At 42.7% G+C, this 14,976-nt stretch overlaps 1 protein-coding gene across 2 annotated transcripts in view; it reads right to left on the minus strand.

Moving 5' to 3' along the window:
- The window catches only part of LOC141117645 (uncharacterized), a 132,318-nt gene extending 122,935 nt beyond the window's left edge, over nt 1-9,383 (minus strand). Inside the window, exon 1 of one of the 2 annotated variants that reach the window (XM_073610627.1) lies at nt 9,168-9,383. The gene's annotated coding sequence lies outside the window, so the exon portion shown is untranslated. Of the gene's footprint in view, nt 1-1,793; nt 1,815-9,167 lie in introns of those variants that run through there. The other variant, XM_073610634.1, reaches the window with a different exon arrangement.
- Between the last annotated feature and the right edge of the window lie 5,593 nt (nt 9,384-14,976).

The raw sequence follows: 14,976 nt of genomic DNA on the forward strand, positions 1-14,976 counted from the left end.
TGAAGCATGGAGGTGGAAACATCATTCTTTGGGGCTGCTTGTCTGCAAAGGGGGCAGGACGACTGCACCGTATTGAGGGGAGGATGGATGGGGCCATGTATCACGAGATCTTGGCCAACAACCTCCCTCCCTCAGTAAGAGCATTGAAGATGGGTCGTCGCTGGGTCTCCCAGCATGACAATGACCCAAAACACACAGGCAGGGCAACTACAGTGGCTCCGTAAGAAGCATCCCAAGGTCCTGGAGTGGCCTAGCCAGCCTCCAGACCTGAACCCAATAGAAAATCTTTGGAGGGGGCTGAAAGTTCGTATTACCCAGCAACAGCCCCAAAACATGAAGGATCTGGAGAAGGTCTGTATGGAGGAGTGGGCCAAAATCCCTGCTGCAGTGTGTGCAAACCTGGTCAAGAACTACAGGAAATGTATGATCTCTGTAATTGCAAACAAAGGTTTCTGTACCAAATATTAAGTTCTGCTTTTCTGATATATCAAATACTTATGTCATGCAATAAAATGCAAATTAATTACTTAAAAATCATACTATGTGATTTTCTGGATTTTTGTTTTAGATTCCGCCTCTCACAGTTGAAGAGTACCTATGATAAAAAATACAGACCTCTACATGCTTTGTAAGTTGGAAAACCTGCAAAATCGTCAGTGTATGAAATACTTGTTCTCCCCAATGTATATGTAAAGAGCTGCCTAAATTGGCAGCGCTAAATGAGGACCTGTAATAGATAAAAATAATAAGGGGTTCTGAAGGAAGAATGGTGGCTATCAGAGGAAGAGGGCTGCTCTGGGGCTACATTTTGTGTTCTATAGCCAGCCTAAAATCCAGATTTCTTGTAACATATTAGCAGCTACATACCAATATCCCAAAATCATTTATACTGAGTCACTGCAGAGATTTTTTAGACATTTCTAATTGCCATTAAAAAATACCGTATTTATCGGCGTATAACACGCACCGGCGTATAACACGCACCTCAATTTAGGAGGGAATTTTAAGGAAAAAAAACTTTTAGGAGGGAAGTTGAAGGGAAAAAAACTTACATTTAAATGCCCATCATTGCAGCCTTCTCAGTGCAGCCTTGCCCCAGTCCAGCCTTGCCCAGTGCAGCCTTGTCAGTGCAGCCTTGTCAGTGCAGCCTTGCCAGTGCAGCCATGTCAGTGCAGCCTTGCCAGTGCAGCCTTGCCAGTGCAGCCATGTCAGTGCAGCCTTGCTAGTGCAGCCATGTCAGTGCAGCCATGTCAGTGCAGCCTTGCTAGTGCAGCCATGTCAGTGCAGCCATGTCAGTGCAGTCTTCCCCAGTGTCCAGTCCAGCCTTGCCCCAGTCCAGCCTTGCCCCAGTCCAGCCTTGCTGAAGCCTGTGAGCTTCAAAATCGCCGACCGCGATTTGAAAATGGCGCCGCCGGCGCCGAAATACACAGAGCCGGTCCTCGGCTCTTCTCGGCGGCTCTCGTTTACTTTCGGTTCCACTCGGACGGTGAGCGGAGCTATCCGAAACTAGCCGAGTATACTCGGCTAGGTTCGGGCGGCGCTCGAGTGAAACCGAAAGCCGCCGAGAAGAGCCGAGGACCGGCACTGTGTATTTCGGCGCCGGCGGCGCCATTTTCAAATCGCGGTCAGCGATTTTTTAATTCTGACAGGTCAGGATCGCAGGGGATCGGCGTATAACACGCACCCGCGATTTTCCCCTGATTTTAAGGGGAAAAAAGTGTGTGTTATACGCCGATAAATACGGTAAGTGCAACTGATCACAAGCTTAGAAATTAATTAAAGCAGACCCTCACCTTATTTGCAATCAAGCAAAACACGTAACCACCAGTAAATGTCTAATAAAGATTTTCTAATGATCCTGGGAAGTAGAGACATTGTTGTGGTCTGTGATCTCATCAGAGTTGCTGGATACTGCACTGATTACAGACTGACACGGGCAGGAAGTTTCACAATTCTAGTATTGCTGACACTAACCCAGCTTTTTCTACAAATACATTTTAGCAATTCACCTTAATGGCGGATTCCATGGCTTGAATCGAGAGCGTGTGAGCTGACCATGAAAAGCCTCAATCCAGCCAGGCACACTTTTAGGCCTGATTCACACCTATGCATTTTTTAGTGCGTTTTCAGTTTTGCAGAAACATGCTACAGTCCATTTAACATGGTTTCTTATGGGGCACATTTACATCTGAGCATTTTATGGAAAGGGCCTGGGACTTTTTTCTGGTTTTTGGTTCCATAGACTTCAGTGAATCAAAAACGTGTATTTAGAAACGCGAAATGCACCTGGAGTATGCAAATTGCGACATGCATAGGTGTGAATCAGAGCTAAGGCTCCATTCACATCTATGGATGTCGCTTTTGAGTGTTTCTGCAGTGCTTTTTGCTATGCTTTTCACGGTTTATCACCATGTTTTTACTACGATTTTGCGTTTTTTATGCATTTGTTGGGGGGGTTTGTTGTTGGGCAGACTTAGACCCCTTCACACTGGGGCTGTGGTGGCGTTAGCAATAACGCGCCACTTGTTTTAGCGGCACTTTACCGCTGTTTAAGTGCCACTTTTTGGCCACTAGCATGGTGCTTTTAAGCCCAAAGAAGGGGTTAAAAACACCCATTTTCAGGGCACTTTAAGGCACTTTGAAAGCGCTACCCATTCATTCCAATCAACCCACCCCAAAGATGCTGCTTGCAGGGCTTTTTTTTTCCCGTCCCTCAAGCATACTGCCCCAGTGTGAAAAGGCACACTGGAATAAATAAGACGTGGTTTTCAGGCGCTTAGCAGAGGCTATTTCTTAAATATTCTTTATTTATACTCAAGGGAGGAGCAAATAATACAATACATGCTGTAAGTTGCTTAAACACATAATTCCTTTCTCGTCAACTTTCAATATATATACAATTGACATATTTCTCTGCATATGACTCTCGAAGTATACATATTAAACTTTAGGCACACCTGTTATCTCCTCTATAAACCCTCTTCTCCTTTGGTTCTCTTTTTCGTCTTTTCCTGGCTACCAGGGTATAACTCATTCCTCCCTTTAATTTTTGAATTTTCATAGAGTATCCCCACCCCAAAAGGAAAAAAAAAAAAAAAAACCCCACCCTCCTCCTTCCCCTCCTATATCCATCCTTCTCTATCCCCCTTTCCTCCTGGAGGGTAGGGAACCTCCATGATATTGTAAACTTCCAAGACAGGCGGACTCATTGCCCTGTAGTATCTCCCAGCAATCTCTTTCCTTCCTCTGAATATACAAATAAGTTCCATGTTGTCCAAATTTCAATGTATTGCTCTTTTCTATTCTGGGTCGAGAATACCAGGTCTTCTATGGCCCCCACATTTCTTACTTTATTGAGCCATACTGTAATTTAAGGTGGTTTGGGGTCTTTCCAGCATCGGGCAATACACGCCTTGGCCTCGTTAACCATATGACATAAGACCGAGTTTCTATATGTCTGTAATGGTATTTGTGAGAGATGCAACAGGAAAAAGGCTGGATCTTCCGGAAGTGGGAAGGTTGTAAACTTTTGGGCTATCCTTTGTACTTCCTGCCAGATATGCCTAATCTTAGGACACGTCCAAAATATATGGAATAGAGTCCCCCGTCCCCAGCTGCATCTCCAAAATTGATCTGAGGCTTCAGGGAAAAAACCTACGAAGCTTAACCGGAGTGTAATACCACCTTGTCAGTAGCTTATAATTTAGTTCTTGGGTTCGCGTACAGACTGATGAGTTCAACGAAAGATATGTTATCTTCTGACGTTGAACTGGCGTAAAAATCCTATTTAGGTCCCTTGCCCACTTTCCTATTCCTGGAATTTCAAAGTTATCTGGGGGGGCAATTAACATTGCGTATATCTTAGATATTGTTCGGGCAAGGGGCTCTTTCTCTTCACAGTATAGTTCGAACCTTGTCGGTTCTCGTCTATAATTTATCGCTGGTCCCAATGACTCAAGGAAGTGGCGGAGTTGTAGTGCCTGCCATAAGTTTATTTCAAATCGGCCACCCAATTGTGTCAATGAGGCAACTGTGGGCCAAGCATCAGATTGCAAAAAATGTGCTACCTGAGTATATCCCCTCTCCCGAATACCTTGGAATGCCCCTTTCTCCATCCCTGGCCCAAAACTTGGATTCCCAAATATTGGGAACAATGGGGAATGTATTGACGAATATTTGGGATTCTGACAGATTTTAAAACCTATTCACAGTGTTGGGCCTATAAAAGGGTGTTTTTTAAGGGAGACCGGTAGAGCTGCATAGCACCAAATCGCTCTTCGTAAGGGTACCACGCTAAATTCTTGTTCCAATTCTGTCCATAATTTAAATTCTGTATGTCTACACCAATCAATGATCCTTCCGACATGTACTGCCTGGTAGTATTTAACTACATCTGGGACTGCCAGGCCGCCATATTGTTTCGGTATAGTCATACGGCTTCTACTAACCCTTGGTCGCATATTTGCCCATATAAATTTAGTAAAAAGCGTGTCGACTTGGCAGAAAAAGGAAGTTTGAATATCTATCGGTAAGGCTTGAAAAAAATATAAACATTTTGGCAGAATACTCATTTTAATAATGTTACAATGGCCAAACCATGAATGGAATCCATGTTGCCATTTATCTAATAGGGAACGGACTGCCTTATATAAGGGAGGGAAATTTACCTCGAAGGTCTTCTCTATTCTTGACGGAATGTATGTGCCAAGATATTTTAATGCCGTCCCAACCCATTTAAAGTTAAAATTAGGTTGTATGGTTTGCTGTACCACTAGGGGGAGAGCCACACCCATTGCCTCTGATTTAGCGTAATTGATTTTTAAGTTCGCTAATACACTATATCCTTCAACTTCCTTCATCAGATTCGGCAGCAAAACATGTGGACTAGATAGAGAGAACAACAGATCGTCTGCATAAGCTGAGATTTTATAATTACGATCCCCTATTTGGAGTCCCTGGATATCTGGGTTTTGCCTGATTTTATTAAGTAGTGGTTCTAAAGATAGGGCGAATAGCATAGGGGAAAGTGGACATCCCTGCCGCGTTCCGTTTGATATTTTGATCGGCTCTGAGTATACCCCATTAACTTTAACCTGGGCCTGGGGGGTGGAATACACCCCGGCAATCCAACGCAACATATGCTCTCCCAGTCCCATATGCCTCAGCACACCAAACATAAATTGCCAACTGACCCTATCAAACGCTTTTTCTGCGTTGGTGCTCAGAAAAATAGATGGGGTTTTTGTCTTATTGGCATGATGGACCAGGTTGAGTACCTTAATGGTATTATTCCTCGCCTCCCGGGTAGGGATAAACCCAACCTGGTCCAAATGTACCAACTGGTTCAATAGTGGCTGAAGACGCGAGGCAAGCAATTTGGTGAAAAGTTTTAAATCTACATTCAACAATGAGATTGGGCGGTAGCTCCCACACTCCGCGGGATCATTTCCTTCTTTCGGGATAACCGATATGTGCGCCATAAGTGCGTCCGGGGGGAGAGCGGCCGCCCATCCAATCTCATTGAATGCCTTTGTCATATATCTACCTAGTAATGGGGAAAAGTTCTTATAATATTGGATTGTGAATCCATCCGGGCCCAGCGCCTTCCCATGCTTGACTGTTTTTATCACTGCGCTTAATTCCTCAATCGTTATGGGGGCCTCTAAGCTATTACGGTCCAGAGGTGACAACTTAAGGAGACGTGCTGAGGAAAGATACTGCTCCATACTATCCCGAGATGCGGGTATTGATGTCAGATTATAAGAGCTATGTCTTTAGGTAAAGAGATCATCTGTCCATTCTCACCCTTTATATGGGGTATGTATGCTGACCTTCCCTTTCCTTTAAGCTTCCCTGCCAGCATTTTACTACATTTATCTCCCAGTTCATACATAACTTTCTTACCTGACTGTATTGCTGCTTTCGCTTTGTATCTAAGGAGGTCAGTCATTTGTCTCCTCAAATGTGCAAGCTCTTTCCCTAAAAGCGGTATCTGTACTTTCTTGTGTTGTGACTCCAAGATCTGAATTTCTTCTGCTAATTTTACTATTTGTGCCTCCCGTGCTTTCTTAATTCGGGAACCATGTTTGATCAACACTCCCCTCATTACTACCTTATGTGCCTCCCATATCATGCCCGGGTCACTCCCCGGGGTGTCATTCGTCTTAAAGTATGCTTCCAATTCTTTTGCTACATCTTCTCGGACTTCAGGGATCTGCAGCAAACTTTCATTCAAGCGCCATCGCCACTCCGGAGAGGGACCCGAGCCCGACAGGGAGATCTGGAGCATCACGGGCGCATGATCTGACCATGTTATGTTTCCTATAGTCACTTCACATACCGACGCTAATAAATAGTGAGGCACCAGGAAGAGATCTATGCGGGAGTACCGTTGATGCGGGTTGGAAAAGAACATGTAATCTTTCTCTCCTGCATGTAACACCCGCCATACATCCACCAGTTGCATCTCCTGTAGCTTACAAACAATATTCTTCCTAGTGCCACTTCAAATAGAAGAGACCCCTGATGATGTGTCTACACGAGGGTCCAATGGTGTATTAAAATCCCCACCCAGGATCATTTTCCCCTCTGCAAATTCTGCCAATTTAGTCAAAGTTTTACTTATAAAAGTATCTTGGTGCGTATTTGGTGCATACACAGTGGCCAGTGTAACCTTCACGCCCCCAATGTGTCCTTTTAAAAATAAGAAGCGTCCATTTACATCCAAATGTTTATCTATGAGAGACCAGGATACCCGGTTGGAAATCAAAATGGACACCCCTCTAGATTTTGATGTCTGATTCTGTGCATGGTATGTACAAGGAAATAGCAGAGGCTATTTCTATCGCTAAAGCGTCTGAAAGACGCCCCAGTGTGAAAGGGGTCTTAAGAATGCAAAATTAAAATTTGCGGTAAAAACACACAACAAATGCGGTAAAAACGCACTACATGCTTTTCTACAGTTTGTACATGTAAATCTATTGAACCACAAAAAGCAAAAAAATTACCGTTTTGTGTTTAAAAAAGTCCCTTTCCAAAACCGCAGAGGCACAAAAGTACATTGAGGTGAACATGTTCCATGGGAACCCATGTTAAAAAAATGTCCTGCATTTCTGCAAAAAGCATGAAAAAACGCATTGGTGTGAATGGAGCATAAGGCTGGGTTTCCCTGCATCCAATTTGCACGACAGGAGAGTGTGACCGCCTCGCAATGGAGCCGGCTCAAACAGGTCCAGGGCGGCCACGGACTGCATTTAAAAAGGGTCCTGTGCGTGTTTGGTTTAGATTCAGGTGCAAATTCAGGCAAAAAATCGGACCTGATTCACACCTAAATCGGTGAACAGACACGCACTGGACCCCATGCTGTGAGCCGCGGCCGCACATACTTGAACCCGGCCTCACAACGATCGTTCTTCTCCTGTCTGGACACTGGTATAGCTGCAGCTGCAGAGAGGAGGGACACAGTGTGTACAGGGACAACCTCAGCTCAGTGTGTGGTAGGGTTGTCACCTCATCCCTTTGAACACAAACACATATGAATTACACAGGTTCTGAGGCTAATTTAATGCAGATAAGGCACCAAGTGAGTTTAATTACCACCTTAATCAGCCACAGAACCTGTGTAATTAATATGTGTTCGGTTTCAAAGGGATGAGGTGGCAACCCTAGTGTGTGGGCTATAGGAGAGTTTAGGGCACGGGATGGTGTGACAGCCAGACGATTACAATGAAGAGGTTCTCCAGCATGTAATGGGCATAGTGCCTGATGCCCCCCCTCCCTCCTCACAAGACTCTGCCCAGGGCAGTTGCCCCGTCCACCCACCCCTCCTCCAGGCCATGCTTTCTGGAAGTCCCTGGCAATGGCAGCATCCCCAGTGAAGGTTCAGAACAGTTATGGAACCACAAGATACTCCCATACAGCTTTAATGTGCAAGTCCCTCCACACCGCCTGGAGTGCCCGCATCAGGGACTCCTGCACATAAGGATACTCATAGCCATACCAGTTCTTTATCACCCAATTGAAGTACCTTGGCAACTGGAAGTGACATCATCTGAGGATGACACAACACTGTTTGCAGTTAACCTGACAGTCACCCAGAATGAACCTTTAAAATGCAAAATCACATAGCAAAATCACCTGCCTACAAGTGGGCTGATCTTTGAAAAAAAAAAAAATGGTTTCCTCATTTATACTGCTGAGTATTCTGGCTGAAGCTCATTGGGCTATAGCTGCTGATCGAAATAAAAAATTCTCTTACAAGCCTGCTTGACTAATTTGATTGTTAGATCGATCTCTGTTGAGCAGGAGCGAATCAAAATGAATCAAAATTTTGATCTATCTATGGCCAGTTTTAGCTTACATGTGCACCTTCAATACTTGAAAAGCTTTTGGATAAATCAGAACTAAAGATCTCTAATATCAGGAAACAAGAGATTTGCTGACTGCATGCTGGCAGGGGACATGCTTTTTACCTGGCCTGGTTAACGCCTATGCGTTTTTTCGTGCTTTTTGCAGAAACGCACTACAGTCCATTTAGCATGGTTTCCAATGGGACACTTTCACATCTATGCTTTTTTTCTTCAGCCACTGCTATTTTGGAAAGGGTTAGCGACTTTTTTAAATGCAAAACGGTGCATATTTGGTATAATAGACTTTGATGGAGAAGCTGCAGAAAAGCATGTAGTGCGTTTTTGCCACGATTGTTCTGTGGTTTGCATTTTTTAATCTGCACAACAACAAATTGGCCAAAAAAAAAAGCAAAACGCATCAAAAAGCGTGTGAAAAACTCACATGTGCAAAAACCCAAAATGCACTGCAAAAACAGATCAATAGAAAACTGCGCTCATTGATGCTGTGCAGACCTTATTGTATTACCACTGATTTTGTAAGTTTGTCTATTCATGTGACCTTATTTTTGTACATGTTTGAAAGTGCAACTTTTTGTTAAATAAAGAAATTACTTAAAAAAAAAAAAAAAGCAAAAAAAAAAGCAAACTGCATAGGTGTGAACGAGGCCTTAGTACACCTTTTGCTGTGATGCACCCACAATTTATGTAGCTCAATTAAACTGAAATCTGATTTGGTCTCATATTTACATATGCTATACATACAGACATACAGTATATAACGTACCAGCATTACTGTATCATGTGAATAGGTGTAGCTACCTATGCGTGCCTCCTGGCTGTCCTTCTCCTCGTCTCATTCAATCTCCAGGTCTGTGCTGTCATCAGGCTGCACTCTGGACTTTGCTCCTGAGCTCCCTCTAATTTTATCTTGCAAATAAAAAGTTGGGGTTGCTGACCGGTAGCTGGCGTTATTAGCTCCTACACACTTTACAAACAGAGGAAATCTTAAAAACAGAACATCGGAGGCGTCTTTTGTCTCTGTTGATGTTGCCTTCAGCTATGAAAGGGGATATATATAGTCTTCTATGTAATTATCTAGGTACGAGGGGCCAGACTTTTTTGATCAACAGAAACAATAGACTTTGCACTGTATTGAATGGTAGCCAGAGATTATGTGATTTAGGCCGCCTGTGGTGGTAATAGGAGAACAGCATTTTCTTTTTTTTTTTTTTTTTTTTTTTTTACCAATGGCACATGAAACCAGATGCTGGGCTACAGCATAATAGAGAAGGAGGTGGGATTGACTTTTACTCTTCTCTCCCTCTACTGAGATACTGATGTTATGCTGCACCAGCAGGAGGAGAGCTAAAGCCAAGCAAGCCCATAGACTCCTATGCAGAGTGCTGAGAATCCTGGGGGTTGTAGTTTAAGACGGCAGCCATATAATTCAGTAAATAGACTCTTTACACTACAGATCCCAATAGGCACTGTGCAATCAGAGGAGTGGAGAGATGATTTTTTAACCTAACAGGGAAAGAGAGAGAGAGAGAGCACCCCTGTCTGGATATTCACCTGCCAGCAGGAGACAATACCAGTGGAGAGCTATGGGGGTATTATGATTAGACTCCAGAGTGTGTCACATCCCTAAATACGAATATAGATATTCCCCAGAGGTTCCCCAGTTGTGGGACTTTATAGCACTTCAAACCCATAACAGATAAATTGATAAAAACAGATATTTATTATGAATCATCAGTAAAATATAAGAAACATGAAATATACATGATATTAACAACTGAAAATACACCAACTGAAACAGCAAGATGATGATACAATCTGGTATCCTCCACCCAACGCATTTCAGAGACTATGTGGCTCCTTCATCAGGGGTATAAGAGGTAACCTTGTAGTCATTCATTGGTGTATCAAAGAACCTTCCATGTTTGGTTTAAAAACAGAGTCTCAGAACTTTCTGCCTTTCCACCCAACCTTGGAGGTAACATATGTTGTACTTGATAGAAGAGCCAATTGTAAAGAGGGGCATCCATTATGATGTGTCCTCAATAAAGGTGTGTATCCTGCTGCACACCTTTATGGAGGACACATAATTTTAGCTGTGCTGTCTAAAGCCAGCCCATACTCATATTACTACTCAATGTGAGGTCTGCCATTCCATAATAGGTCCATAGGTGCAGGACTCTGTTTGCCAGGACTCAGTGTCCTCTGGTGTTTCCAGGTTGAGCGCAGCACCTTTTGAATGCTCCTCTTTACAATTGGCTCTTCTATCCAGTACAACATATGTTACCTCCAAGGTTGGGCGAAAAGGCAGAAAGCTCTGAGACTCTGTTTTTAAACCAAACATGAAATGTTGTTTGATACACCAATGAACAACTACAAGGTTACCTCTTTTACCCCTGATGATGGAGCCACATAGTCTCTGAAACGTGTCAGTTGGAGGATACCAGATTGTATCCTCATCTTGCTGTTTCAGTGGGTGTATTTTCAGTTGTTCATCTAAATTTCACGTTTCTTGTCTTTTACTGATAAATATATTTTTTTATCAATTTATCTGTTATGTTTTTGAAGTGCCTATAAAGTCCCACAACTGGGGAACCTTTATGTCTATACCAGTGGAGATCTGAGCCTGAAACTGGGAGCGATGACACCCGGGGCAGCTCAGTATCACCCACATCACAGCATCTGCACCAAATCCAAAGGGAGACTGGAGCGTCCACTCACCCTCTGCTTCCCACCACTGATCACTTAGGATGGGAGATGGGACCTGACAACAGCAAATTTGGCCAGTGTGGAGGAGCCAACAGCTGGTCTGCCAAGAGGCTTACAATGTGTGTATGCCACATTCTTTTTGGCTAAGCCGGTGCCATAGAATCACCAGAATGCCCCCACCTTTACCCTGTACAACAACAGAGGTAGACGTTGAATTGGAGGGTGAAAAGGAGCACATTGGGGGAGATTTACTAAAACTGGTGCACACAGAATCTGGTGCAGCTGTGCGTAGTAACCAATCAGCTACTAACTTCAGCTTGTTCAATTAATCTTGAAGAATAAAACCTAGAAGCTGATTGGTTACTATGCACAGCTGCACCAGATTCTGTGTTTTCAAGTTTTAGTAAATCTGCCCACTTGTCTTCCTTTTATAATACTTATGTGGATGGATAGCTAGATAGATAGCTAGATAGATAGCTAGATAGATAGATAGATAGATAGATAGATAGATAGATAGATAGATAGATAGATAGATAGATAGATAGATAGATAGATAGATAGATAGATAGATAGATAGATAGATAGTGCTCCTTTCTACCACTAGATGGCGCCATTTATTTAAAATTCATAAAAGCCGATGCATTAAAAAGGTTGAGGTTTTAAAAAAAGTTTTCTCAAAAAGGGTGAGTTGTTTTTTTTTTTTTTTGCAGTGAAGAAAGTATAAGTGTGTATGGTAAATATACCATTTTCAAGAGGTTGTCCCTTTCATTTGAATGGTTTAGATTTCCTTTGATGATACATCCACTTTAATGAGCAGGGAACATCTGATTCCATTGACATCTTTAGAAAAGATTTTTAAAAGAATGCAGACAATTTATTTTATTTTGCAGCTGAGTTTTCGCCAGCCCTGCCCTGCAGTAATAAAGTTGTGTTTTCCTGTAAAAATATATGGGAAATTAAATACGGGATATACAATTTTTGGGTGCATGATCACTGTAAGGGGGAACCCTGCAGACTCTGATGTAAGGGAGAACTCTGTGGACTCTGATGTTATGGGAAGCTTTGTAGAGTCTGATGTTAAGAGGAGCTCTGTAATTTTTTCTTATGATGGGGGGATCTAGTGACCGGAGGCACCCTTACATCAGAATTTCCCTTTACAGCAGAGTCTCCTTTGCATCTGGGTCCGCACAGTTCTCCCTTACACTTCCAACACTGTGTTGGGTTATATTAACCTGACCTTCATGTAAACGGAGAAATGTTTTTTGCCTTTTCTTATACATTAAACACATTTCTAATAGCACTAGGTATATGTTTGCAGCTTAAATATTGATATTTGCACGGTTTTGCACTGAAAATTGTAATTTTATGTACGTGTGTCAGTAAAAAAATTTGGCTCGGTCAGTAAATTCAATGAGTTTTGTCAGAAAAAAAAATTTAGCTGTCAATACATTTTTTGACATCTTGTCAGTAAATTTCACTTTGGGAGGTTGGCAACACTACCCATAAACCCGGCTCTGGATGTGAGGACTGCAGGAACACTCCACCGCTGGACGTAGGTAAGCACTGCATTCTGGAGGATTAAAGTGGAGGGCCACCCTGGAAAAAAAAATGCCACCAAAAATCCTAAAAAAATAAAAAAAAAAAACATTTGGAAAAAAAAAAAATTATACTTACTTATACCCTTGTTGCTAGGCAGTCTTCCTAATCTGCCTCTTCCTATTCTGCGGCGTGTTCTTCTCCTCGGTGAGTGGCCCCGTTGTCTTCTGGGAACTGTGTGTGTTCCCAGAACACCATGGGGCCATTCACAGAGCGCCGCGCCGCTCGCGCGTGCGCAGTAGGAAACTGGCAGTGAAGCCGCAAGGCTCCACTGCCTGTTTCCCTTACCTAGGGTGGCGGTGCCGGGACCCGAGAGCCGAGGGACGGGTCGGCCTCGGGCAGCCGACATCGCGGGTACCCAGGACAGGTAAGTCTACTTATTTAAAGTCAGTGTTTGTAGCTGCTGACTTTAAAAAAATTTTTTAGGTGGCCGGAATCCCAATTTAAGTATAGCCTTTCTGTGGGCCCTTGGACAAAACAAACAATTATCCAATGCAGTGTGTTTTTTTTCCCTTGGAGTTCTGCTTGACTTTAAAATTATGTTATTTGTTCTCTTTTAGTGTCTTAAAGTGGAACAGCCACCACCTCAGACTGACACCCACCTTTGAAGGCATTTTGTTATTTGCATAACTCATCTCACGCACCAACTCACTTCTTGCATCAGGACTGAGGCCTCTTGTGAGCAAAAGGAGGGGAGTTTGGGACTTTAAATGAGATGCATACCTCCCAACTTTTTGAGATGGGAATGAGAGACACCTATCAGCAAAAGTATGCAGGCATAGGACACAGCCCTGGCCACGCCCCCTTAGAGGAGAATTGTGCAAAAAAAACAAGATTGGTTAAACCCACAAGTGCTTTTTTTATCACTACTATTCCTTTATATTGGCTTTTGAAATTTACAAATTATTATTATTATTATTATTATACAGGATTTATATAGCGCCAACAGTTTACGCAGCGCTTTACAACAGACAGTACAGTTACAATACAATTCAATACAGGAGGAATCAGAGGGCCCTGCTCGTTAGAGCTTACAATCTAGCAGCAATTTAGAAATCAGATGAAAGGTTTAGCACTGGAAAACACTTTTTGATAGATAAAAAGTGCATTTTATATACATCTATATAGATCAGACCAAATTGAGGGACAAATGAGGAGGAATGAGGGACAGAGGGACATTGCTCCAAATCAGGGACAGTCCCTCGAAATCAGGGAGCTATGGAGATGTGTGAGATCACACAGCTCCATCCCTATCTATAGGCAAGAAAAAGAATACTGAGACAGGGTGCTTGTCACTCCCACAAGCCATGATCTGCCTGCATTGCTCAGAGACCCAGTGATGACATCACTGGGTCTAATATCAGGCATGTCATGAAAAAAAAAGTTTTTAAAAAAAAATTGAATTAGCATGTTGATGAGGAGGGGAAAGGAGGAATGATGGAAAGCAAAATATAAGCACTTTAAACTTTAAAACAATTTTGCCTTTTATGTATATGTCACTCTCATACCTATGAATCAAATGAACCCAGTCCCCGTTAAGTTTTTTTTTTTTTTTTTTTTTTTTTTCTTTTTACATAAGCCCAGTCCCAGTTTCCTATGTCTTTATGAACAATAACTTGGATATTAGCCTTGAAAATGCCAAGAATTGAATATTAAAATCCCCCCCCCCCCATATACTTTAATGGAATTCTTGGGTTTTGTTCATTCAAACAATGTTCAATGAACCTCTGCTGAAACTGAACCTGGGCAGACTCACGGATCCCTCTACAGCTCACCCCTTCCCTACTTGGGAGTGTGAAAATAGCTGAGCGTGAGACAGAAAGTAACATTTTATTTGTTCATTGGCAAGGAAAGATCAGAATATTAAACCATGATGAATAACAGCCTGGTCATAGTTACTCCACAATTTCCAAAAACGTATCCGACTAGGTGAAACCCAAGAACATAATAAGCAGGTGACATCTGGCAGAATAAAAACAATCCCTACAAAGTATAATTCCAGTGTATGATCTGGGCGGCACTGCAGGAAGCGGCAGTATTGCCTCCTGAAGGCAAAGCAGCTGTTGCTTCAAAGCTCTCGGAAAAGCGATCCCCTATGGATCATTTTTTTAAGAGGAATGATAAATGGTGACGCGATTGTGGGAATCCTGAACTCTGTATACACACAAGTGGAATTTCCAACAGAAAGAGTCCGATGGGAGCTTTTCATTGTATATTCCAACCACGTGTATGCCCTATCGGACTTTCTCTGTCAAAAATTCAGACGGACTTAGATAGAGAACATGTTCTATATTTTTCCAACAGA

The sequence above is a fragment of the Aquarana catesbeiana genome, linkage group LG01, assembly GCF_042186555.1.
Source record: "Aquarana catesbeiana isolate 2022-GZ linkage group LG01, ASM4218655v1, whole genome shotgun sequence".
In the NCBI taxonomy this organism is placed as follows: Eukaryota; Metazoa; Chordata; class Amphibia; order Anura; family Ranidae; genus Aquarana; species Aquarana catesbeiana.